At 42.4% G+C, this 11,816-nt stretch overlaps 1 pseudogene; it reads left to right on the forward strand.

The window, feature by feature from the left end:
- Window positions 1–4,849: 4,849 nt before the first annotated feature.
- LOC124249278 (uncharacterized) lies at window positions 4,850–5,025 on the forward strand (annotated as a pseudogene).
- The last annotated feature ends 6,791 nt before the right edge of the window (window positions 5,026–11,816 follow it).

Raw genomic sequence — 11,816 nt, forward strand, 5'->3', positions numbered from 1 at the left:
TTAAAATAATACTGCCAGGCTTCCATTTACTCATATAATGGGAAATGATGTATTTTATTTCCAAGGTCTTAGGATAAAGAAAATCTTCATGAGCTAGCCTCACAATTGTAATTTCTACTTTTTTTTTTTTTTGTCTGCATGAGGAAATGCAGCCTGATTATCAAGTGGGGAGGTTTTGGAATGTCTTCCCACGTGCTCCGAGATTTCCTAGCAAGATGGTAATACTGAACAGAATCTGGTACAAAGGACATTTGGTAATTTATTGAAAGTGTGCTGGTTATTACTGGGAAATTGTTGCTCCAAGGCCCCTCAGAATTAGGAAATATATGTGTGTGTGGAAGTGTAAATATGTATTCACACATTTGCATTGATGTTTTTTGGAAATCATGAGCTCACATCGATACTCCCAATTCTAACCCAATAGCGTATTCCAGCTTTCCCCACTTCCATGTTTGTGGCGCCCCTGTCTAGCCGTTAAACCTGGCTGCCACCCTCCTCCATGCACTTAGTTATTTTCTCAGTCACCCTGTATGTAGCCAGTCTCCTAGCTTACTCACTCTCCCTTGTCCCTCTGGCCCTGCCTAGTGGCTTTGATTGAACTATTCAGGAAGAAAAGAGGAAACACCAATTTTTCTTGAGCATTTAAACCTTTATTGTAAATTTAATTACATTGCCTCAAACAACTTAAACTGTAATTACAGATTTAGTATACCTGACTGTTTTGAACCTTTCTCATTCCTTAAATGGTACACAAACCATTCTCGATGTTTTAGTTAGGATTCTCCAGAGAAACAGAGCCAATAGGAAATGTATATATGGGAAAGATATCTATAAATATATATAAGGCAAGAGCCAATAGGAAAGATATGTATGTAAACACATGTAAAGCAAGGTATATTATGAGGAATTGGCTCATGTGATCCTGGAGGCTGAGAATTCCCACAGTCGGCTGTCTGCAAGTTGAAGACCCAGCAAAGCTGGTGGTATGATTAAGTTCAAGTTCGAAGGCCTGAGAACCGGGGGAGCGGATGCTGGAAATCGCAGTCTGAGAGCAGGAGACCATGTGCCAGCTCAGCGGTCAGGCGGAGAGAGAGGGAAGCCTCCCATCTTCCACCTCTTGTTCTCTGCAGGCCCTCAACTGATTGGGCGAGGCCCACCAACATTGGGAAGGGCAGTCCACTTTACTGAGTCCTCTGATTCATATACCAGCCTTATCTGGAAACACCCTCTTGGACACACCCAGAAATAATGTTTAATCTGGGTACCCTGTGGCCCAGTCAAGTTGACACGTAAAATTAACCTTCACATTTGAATACAATGATTAGCACATTTAAAAAAATAATTTTACAGAAACCTATTTTTAAAAATCAACTTTTGAGCTTTTTGTCCAATAATTTTTACTTTCAGAATCGTTTACTATTAAGGCCGTATTTATTTTCATGTCTTCTTAGTCATTCAGTTATACTTTATTATATTTCTTGGGTTGGTAGTAACCTTACCAAGCCTAAAAGAAAAGGAATATTTCTTCAGACTAACAGGGAGCATAATCTGGGTCGTTGACTGATTCTTGCTTAGGACGAAGCCTGGCTGCACAGTCCACGATGATTCAACCACGAGCCACAGACATTGGGCTGAGCCCTTTTATCATTAATTCTTACTTGCTTTGTCATGGATTTTTAATATCTTGTCATTTATATTACTTTAAATTTTTGAAACTTGCTATCTTTCCTAGCAATGAAATGTGCTTTAATTTTGCAAGGCCAGCGTTCTCTAACTCATTGTCTTGCTTTGATGATAAATTGATCTTGTCCATTAGCATTAGTGAAAACTTATGTATGCGTCGTCAGTATCTTGTATAATTACTAGGCTCATATTGAAATTTGTCTGTGAAGAGTCATCAAGTCTGCATGGGGAATTCTTTTAGACATTTGGTTATTTATCATCTGGGACATACTCTTGAGTCCTTTCAAATTTGTTATTGTGTGTGATGAACAATTCCTTTTCTGCTTGATTACTACATGTGACCACTGACAATGGTCAGCTTCTTCTTGTACTATTGTTTTCTATTTTCTCTATTGTTCAGATTTCCTATATTTATTCTTTGCTGTATGCTTTGCTAGAAATAAGCACATGGCCATACTTTAAAAAAATGTTCTTAGTAGAACAAACAAAATACCCTCATACATGAATATTCCCTTAAACATATCCTATAATCATCCTTATTTTGTATTAAAATTCCTTTTTCTCTTAAGTATCATGAATCTGTGGCCTTCTGTAGATTCAGCTTATAATTTTCATCTTCTTTTTTTGATGTTCAGAATATTACAGCTTGGCTAGTGGAACCCCTTCCAGCTTATTCCTTTGTTTTTGTTTTTTGATTTTTATAAAATAATTGCTTCTAATAGCTATGAAAGCATCCTTAATTTGTTACAACAATAGGATGTTTCAGACCATCCTGATTTTTTCTCCTGACATAGGATGTAGGACTATGTGCCTTTCAAGAAGTCCCGGTTCCTCTTGATGGAGAATCGAAGGAGAGGTCAAGATCTGGCGTAAGAGGTGACAAGGGCGTTACGAGTGTGCTCCTGCACGCGTAGGAGTGATGGCACTAAAGGACAGGAAATAGCCCTCGTTTCTCCATTTTAACCCCTTATGTGGTTCTACCCTATATTTCTTATGGTATGAGTCTCATTGAACCAGAAGTGTTTTCATTACGCTTACAAAGATTAACTGAGATATTTTCTTATAAAATAAGAATTATGAAAGGGGACTTTCCGGACCAGATGCCAAAACACACTTTGAAGCAATAGTAATCGAACTGGTCTGATATTGGCCCAGAGGACACCAATAGATCAATGCAACAGAATATAAAGTCCAGAAAGAGACTCATTTACATATTGAAATTTGCTTTATGATGGAGGTAGAAATTTATTTCAAATCAGGATAAACAATTCAGTGAAAAGCTGTGGGCCATTGAAACCAAACAAATATGTATTCCTCTATCTAACACCATATGTAAGACTAATTTCCAAATTTGTTCAAGTGTTCAGCATAAAAATAAAACTGTAGAAGTTTAGAAGAAAATACAAGGGAATATTTATGTAATCCTGGGAGTGGGAGAGGCTTTCCTAAGCAAAATATCTAACCCAAAATTTATAATGAGGAAAACTGACAGATTAGTCGAAATGAAACATTCTTGTACAAAAAAGAAATCATAAGAAAGGTTAAAAGACAAGTAACAGACTAAGATACACTACATACAAATCGGCAATGAATGATACCTACGTTACATACAGAATGTCTATAATTGTCAATCCAATAAAAAAAAGTGAATAAATATGTAACAGGCAATTCCCAGAAGAAGAAATACAAATGTCCCATTAATATATGAAGAGATGCTCAATGTCACTATCAGTATCAGGAAAATGCAATCTAAAGCAACAATGGGGTCATGTTACACAAAAATTCACAAAGCAAAAATTAAATAGATTGATAATAGCTATTGTTGATGAGGATGGGCAGAAACAAGTACTGTTGCACACCTTCAGTGGGAGTGCAAATTGGTAAAGCCAATTTTCAAACACCCATATCTTCGCACCCACCAGAATGGATATAATCAAAAAGACGAGTGTTGACTAGGATGCTGGTGGGAACGTAAAATGGTGCAGCCACTTTGGAAAAATCTGGCAGTTTCTTGGAAAGTCAGACTTAGATATGTCCTGTGACTCTACTTCTAAGTATATACTCAAAAGAAATGCAAACAGAGATCCACGTAAAGTCTTGCATGCAGATGTTCATAGCAGCGTTCTTCATAATAGCTAAAAAGTAGAAACAACCTGCATGTCTATCAACTGATGAATGGATAAGCCAGATGTGGTCTATCTATACAATGGAATATTATTCAGCTATAAAAAGGAACAAAGTCCTGATACATGCTACAACATGGGTGAACCTTGAAAACATGCTCAGTGGAAGAAGGCAAATGCAAAAGACCACATAGGGGAGCCAGCCCTGATGGCCTAGCAGTTAAACTTCAGCACACTCTGCTTCAGCGGCCTGGGTTCAGGTCCTGGACATGGAAGCACACCACTCGTCTGTCAGTAGCCATGCTGTGGGGGCAGCTCACATGGAAGAACAAGAAGGAATCACAACTGAAAATATACAACTAGGTACTGGGGCTTTGGGGAGAGAGAGAGAAATTAAAAAAACCACATAGGGTATGGTTACATTTATATAATGTAACCATACAATGTAACCAGAATAGATTAAACTATAGGGACAGATACTAGATTAGTGATTGCCTGGGGACTAGGGATGAGTATGGTGGGAATGGGGATGATGGAAATATTTTAAAATAAAATTGTGGTGATGGTTGCACAACTCTTTAAATATACTGATAATCATATTAGTATAAACATACATGCTAATAGTATTAATATGGGTAACTTTTATAGTATGTGAGTTATACCTCAATAAAGCTTTTAAAAATGCACATATCCCTTAATACACAATTACATTCCTTGGAATTTGGCCTTTGGAAATATTTGTGTGCACGAAGATTGTTGTTCAAAGATATATTTGCAGCATTTCTCATAATTTCTCTTGGAAACAACCCTCCTCTACAGTAGTAATTTACTAGAGTAAGTATATTACATCCCTCTTCCCTATTGTAGACTATAACACACATCTTTAAAAATAAGATGATTACGTTATTCTATGTATACAGAAATAAGACTTTGAAGCTATACTGTTACATAAAACAAGCTGCAGAACATTCTGTAGCATAATCTCATTTATATGAAAAACAATTTAAAGTCTATATATCCGTACATCTATATAAATGCTTACAATCACTTCTCGGCCTTTTGGCTAAGATCAAGTGTAGTATATAAATGCTTACAAATAAGCATTTATTATTTGTTTATTTATAACAGCAACAGTGGGGAAGCAAAGGGAATTGGGGTCAGAAATAAAGGGGAGCTTTTATGTTTAACCTGCATATTTTTATACTTTACAAAGTTTGTGCAATAAGAATGTGTTCTCGAATCACCAGTGTTTAAAAGGGCATAAAGAGCAAAGAAAAAACTTGGAAAATACGTGGGCTTCCTACAAAATTCCCTCTTAAAATTTAAATGCTATTCATTTCATAATTATTTGCATGTAGAGTGCGTGTGCGGTGAGAAAGGACAGCTGAATGATTTCAGTGTTCCCCAACAATGAAGTAAAAGTGAATCCATTTTGAGAAACTGTCAAGAATTCAATTATTTTCAGCACGCAGACCTATCATTGATGTAGAGGGTCAGAGAGAAGAAGGGTCCAGTGGAGGAATAAAGAAAAGCTTAGACTCCAGAATGGCAGTGAGGAAAGTTCCAAACTTTGTCAAGCCCCTAATGATGGAACAGAGGCCTAAGCCGGGACTCCTTGTCAGGGATCCAGTTGTAGGCTTCGCCATGAAAACAGCTCCGCTACTGGAATTTAAGGTAATGTGGTTACAGTATTGGTTTTTCCTACTTGTTTTTACTGGCTGAAGTCAAGGTGACTGGGAAAAGGAGGAAATGCAGCTCAGAAATGAACCACTGGTGCCCCGGGCGTGCAAGGCCTCGCGAGACTCTAGGTGGGCTAGTCAAGGTCTTCCTGGCACCTAATCTCTCTTAGAAGATGGTGAAACTTCTATTTACCTTCTCCCGTGCTTCCAGATGGAGCCTTCGTCATATTACTAAGAATACTTTCATTTCGCTTTCTGCTCCTTCTGGATGACTGCCTAAGATTTAAGCTTGGAGAAGGAGCTAGCCAAGGACTGCGACGTGATGCCTCTTGGCCCTTTATGTAGGCCAAACAGAAGCTGGAGTGGAGGCTGGCTTGGAATACCCTTCGCAGCAGAGCACGTGGGTGAAAGCAGCGCCTGGTCTGCCTTCAGTATCGAAGCTTGAGGTGCACGCACGGGGGTACCTCCTTGGCCATTTGCCCACGATTGTTTATTCATTCAAGAGGTTCCAGGAAATAATCGCCCGTGTGCCAGCCAAGAGGGAGGCAGCGTGACTGAAACATCCATCGCTATCCAGGAAGACAAAATCTTACGCAAGGAACCGTGAACTGGAATCAGAGTTCACAGGAAGCCTCTAGAACTAACAGCCACCCTAGGACCTTAAGAAGGAAAAAACTCACGGCGTAAACTCCAGGGAGTGAAGGCGATTTTCTGGCTACTATAAATTGGCTGTAATTTGATAAATTGGTGCTCCGTGATCTGCAGAGGGTTGCCCCATTTGTGCTCTTTCTTTCCATCCCTCTTTCCTTCCTTAGTGATTTCACTGTTTCTCAAAGATAAGCAGCCAGATTGATCCGCTAAAAGTACTTAGCAAATGTGTTTACAAGATAGCTCGCTAGGAGCTGGTTCAGGCCTTGAGCTGTGTATAATCTTGTTCAGAGATGAGACATTGCATAAGATGTAATAAATAATAACAAGCATTAAATTAAATTAAATGCCACATGAATACCTCGATGATAAGGACTAGAGGAGCAAATTAAGAACAGAAACACACTGAACCAAATGGTTTTATTGTTCCATAGATGCTCACGTAAATCTTCTCTGAAGGAGGCAATAGAAATGAACAGTTCAAAGGACGTTTTAAATTAAACGTGCATCTTATTTATTCTGGATCTTCCTCTTCGCTTCATAGACTCTTGTTCAAAACTAAGACTGGACTGTTTGAAAACCCAGGTTCTTATGAGTGTCAGTAATAGGACACTGGAGCATGGAGAGCAGGGGACAGCAAATAGGCTCACAGCCTCCCCGATGCACAACCTTCGATGGTGTTGCTGGGTAACGTGTGTCGTCGTTTATTTCCGAGAACTTCAGAGTGTTTGGGGTTAGGCTGCGGGTGAGTTTCGATCTACTTCCTGGCGTGAAATCTGAAGTACTGTGTGGTTTGCTGTGGCATTGTTGATAGCAACCCAGTGGCGGGCTGTCCCTCTGGACCTGTAGTAGGATACAGGAACAAAGAGGGCTCTCAGGAAGCAGGCATTTGCATCTAGGCGGTTTGTCCATTTTTATCACCATGCTCAGTGTTGGGGATATGATGTGGAGCAAAATCATATTCGGTCCCTGCCTTTTCGGAACTTAAAATTTGATGAGGAGGGGCTGGGCTGGTGGCCTAGTGGTTGAGTTGGCATGCTCTGCTTCGTTGGCCCGGGGTTCACAAATTTGAATGCTGTGCGGACCGTATGCTGTGGCGGCATCCCACATAAAATAGAGGAAGATTGGCACAAATGTTAGCTCAGTGACAATCTTCCCCAAGCAAAAAGAGGACGATTGGGAACAGATATTAGCTCAGGGCCAATCTTCCTCAGCAAAAAAATAAAATAAAATTTGGTGAGGAGACAAATAACATTCAAAGAATCACACAAATGAATAGAAGATGACAGCTATGGAGAGTGCCACAAACATCCCCCAAAAAGCAGGAGCCCAAGCAGTGAGTGTGAACTCCCCAGGGCAAGTCATGACAATAAATCTACCCAATTAGAAACTATTAGAAGACAGACAGATCACGGACAAGTCTGACTAGTACAAAAGGGAATGCACATCATTGCCCCTTCTCTTCCACATTTTATCTTTACCCAGGGAATTGAACCCATAATGAAGACTTGGGTGATCCCAAATGTAGGCTATGTATTTGCTCTTCCTGATAAACTTTCAGTCTTAAAAATAAGTCCCCTCTCCCCTCATTCTCAACCCAACTCATGAACTTTCCCTCTCTCTCTCCCTTCTTCTTACATAGTGACACAAAAAAGAGATCTTAACTGCTGATCATGAATCATTGTTTAGCCAGGAGAGTTCTTTGTTGCAAACCTACAACCTTGAGGCTCTCATGAATCAACTTTTCTGTGCTGGATGTTCCCACCTTCTTTACCTTATTTTCTGTGATGGTGCATGTTTCTTACGCAAGCCCTGCAGGAACCTCTCCGATGTCGTATTTATCCAAGCTGGGCTGGCCTTTCCTGCAGGGCTGCACAGTTTTCCTCCTCTCTTACTTTACCCAGGATGGCTTTGGGCTCTGGGTGTGCATTCTTACACCCCTTCCTGTTCTGTGATGGAACGTGAGAGAGGACACATGCGGAGGCCCGGGGAAGCCTGGTGAGGGAGCAGCCAGGTGGAGGGGCGGTCATCCCGGGCAGTGAGGGCAGGAATCTAGAGAAGACCCATCCTTTCCCAAGCCCACCCTCTCCTCTCCATAGGATCTGCTTACCTTTTATTTTGTGTCAACTAACATTTATTAAACACCCACTGTATGCTAGTAAGCATGAAGATAAAACATGAGTAGCATAGAGTCCTCATTCTTGGGTCTATATTCCTTGGAGGCCTGACAAGTAAACAAGTGTCCCCAACAGGCAAGGAGAGTATGAGGGAAGTTCAAATCCAGGTGTCACGAGAAAGTACCACGGTCTTGTCTGTGTCCCCATATGAACACACCCATAGGCTCACACACATGTGTTCTGTATAAGAGCAAAATACAGTGGCCAAAGACTACAGCCAACTCAACTCCTGGTCCTCTGCTTCCTTTCCCCAGCTTGGCACTAATTGTTGGACTAATTCTCACTGGCTGACAGCAAGAACCAGGAGGTCTTTGGGGCTGGCCAACTTCAGTAGAAGGGCTGTGCACGTGTGTGTGTGTGTGTTTAGGAGGAGGGGCTGCTTTCCATAATCAAGGTCAGATGGAATTCACATTGGACGTCAGTTTCGAGTTTTGGGAAAAATTGAGTGAACAATAGACAAGGTTAGGAGTACAGGCTCTGGTTTGGATCTTAGCCCGGCCACTTTCTAGCTTTGTGATCTCGGGAAAATACATTCTCTGGCCTCAGTTTCCTCATCTGAAAAATGAGGATAATGGGGGCTGGCCCAGTTGGATAGTGGTTAAATTCGCATGCTCCACTTTGGCGGCCCAGAGTTTGGGGGTTTGGGTCCTGGGTGCAGACCTACACACTGCTCATCAAGCCATGCTGTGGCAGCGTCCCACATACAAAATAGAGGAAGATTGGCACAGATGTTAGCTCAGGGACAATCTTCCTCAAGCAAAAAGAGGAAGATTGGCTACAGAGGTTAGCTTAGGGCCAATCTTCCTCACCAAAAAAAAAAAAAAAAAAGAGGGTAATGAATGTACGCATCTGCTGCATTGAGCTGTACAAGTTAGAGTCGTCAATCCATGCAAAGCACTTAATAAACATTAGCGATGATTATTGTTGCTGTTCTTTTGTTTATGCTTGTTGTCTACATGTTGTATTTATGAGGTTCGAGCCATGGAGGCTCCGTCACCAGAGACCTGCGTGGGGTGGAATGGCTACAGGACAGTGCTGCCCACAGAACCCACACACAGGGCCAGGGCGGTCCTCGGTACAACACGCTCTGCCACGTTGTATGATTTAAAGCCGTAACAGCTACCTGCTCCGGAATTCCTCTTCTAAAAGCTTACAGCACTAACCTTTAAAATCTTGCCAACACTTTCGATCTGTATAGGGTCCAACACGCTGTTCTTGGAAAGACGCCACACATTTACCCCTTACTGCATAGCAGAGCCCCCTCGATGCATTCTCAAGCACTGGGAACAGCCAGGACAATCCCTTTTGGCTTGGGAAGGGAGGAGACGAGGCCAGGCCCTGAGCCTCCAGGATTGGGGGAGCCCTGAAGAATCTGGAAGAGGAGGATGGATGGGGATGGATTGTGAAGGGGTAAAGAATGTGGGGGGTTGGTAATTGGGGCATAACGCCTGGTGCAGAGTAGATGCTCAATAAATATTCGCCAAAATCACAGGACCTGGAAAGAGTCTATGCTTGGGCACTGGTAGCTGTGGTCTGTCACTAGGGTGCCCAGGGCTGGCCCTGCCCAGCTGAAGCCAGGGGCCAGGAAGGAAGGCAGCTGGTAGGTGTTGCTGGCACCTTCTAAGGCCCAGGGAAGGCTGTGTCCCTGCCACACCTTCTTAACTTGGAAGAACCCCAAATTTAGAGGAATCAAGTCTTCCCCCCGCGGGGCTTCTTCAGCGACAAGGCAGCCAAATAAAACCTCTGCATGCCCGCTCCGGCAACAGGAAGGTTGGTGACATTAGCCTTCTGCAACTAGAATTTGATCCTTTTGGTTAGGATGTTTTAGTCTACAGTGTTGAGCGGTTGTGAGGCTTAAATAAAATAATAAAATCAAGCCCTAGCTTGGGGCCTGGTCTATGCAGTCCCTCAATGGAGGCACGCAGTTTCTAGGACTGTCCTTGAAATGATGCAAGATGCTGCCATCTAGTGTGCCTCGGCAGAACTTTTTAATTAGAAATGTAATTCATTAATTAATTTGTTACTGTTATTATTATAATTTGCTCAGTTGGTCTTAGAATTTTTTTTTTCAGAATGCAAATCTTCTGTTCTTGGTCTGAGGTGATTTGATATGAGGGGTCCTACACAAGGCGTAAACGCTCCTCTCTTCTCACCCCAGCGCAGCCTCTTCCTGTGGGGCGGCCAGCAAGTCCCTGAGCCTCCTAACATTTAGCTTTCCTCATCTGAAAGATGGGCTAACCATCCTTTTCGTATATTGTGAGGATTGTAGTTTCACCCGCCCATTCATTCATTTATCCAGTGAATATGTGGGGTGAGCCGGCTGTATACCAGCCCTGGATCCCCAGGTGAGTAAGGAAGGCAGCGTACAGGGAGCCGGGGTTCTGGGGAGGAAACAGATACACACACAAAATGAACAAACCATTAAACCATTCCCCACACTGACTAAGACAAAGCTTTCTTCCTCCATTCTCTCTTCCAACCCCTCTCCTTTCATAAAACTGCCCGTTCTTTCCTGAAACACAGATCTGAGTACGTTACAGCCTTGCTCAGAAACCTTCTTCCCTGTCAGTGTAATAAAGTCCAATTTATCTGTCATAGAGGCGATGGCCCCCATCCAACTGGCCAGCTTCATCAGGCTACTTACGCTCTTCTGGAATGATAGCAGTTACATTTTCTGCTATGTGCTTTATTTGTTAATCTTCGCAGCAACCCAGGAGCTACAACCTATTGTTATCCTCTGTTTATCTATGGAGAAACTGAGTCAGCGAAAAGCAAAGGAACGTGCTTAAGGTCAAACAGCAGCACGGGAACTCAAACTGAGGCCCACCTGATCACGTAGCCTACGCCCTTAGGCACTTGGTCACACTGCCACATTGCTTCCTGCTTCTGCACCTCTGCTGTCCCCCCCTCACATCTGGTGGGCTTGCTTTTCCACTGCCGCCTGTTGAAATCTCACAGATTACTTATGACCCAGCTCAAACATCCTGACCACCAGGCTGCTCCTCGCATGCACACTCTGTTCCTGCTCTGCTTTCCGCAGCCCCAGAAGCGTCACTGTGTGTTGTGCCTTGTCATGCGTGAGAGAGGTCGCACACTCACTTCCCTCCCTCGACACAGTGCACGTGTCTTGTAAATATTTGCAACCGTCTGAACTAACAGAAGGTTTGCGGAACTGTAGTAAATGAACAGCGCAGGAGAAAGTGCTCTGTAAACTGTAAAACATCAGAGAAACTTAAGTCAGCAGAGGCTTTTAAACTTTCTTTATGAAATGTAAACAGGTCTAGAATACAGAACATTCATTTGTGCCTGAGTATTTTCTTTTTTTTGATTTTGGACCACTTTCCGCACCAGCTAAGGATGGCTTCTGCCCTTTGAACCAGGGGCTACTCCGTGGGGAAATGTTCCCATTACTTACTGAGAAAGAGATTTCAAGCTGTCCCTGTACAGCCTTGTACAAAAGTAAGTCTGACACTCTTTGCAGAGCTTTCAGAAGCTTCAGTGAATTG

Source organism: Equus quagga, chromosome 12 (genome assembly GCF_021613505.1).
Source record: "Equus quagga isolate Etosha38 chromosome 12, UCLA_HA_Equagga_1.0, whole genome shotgun sequence".
In the NCBI taxonomy this organism is placed as follows: Eukaryota; Metazoa; Chordata; class Mammalia; order Perissodactyla; family Equidae; genus Equus; species Equus quagga.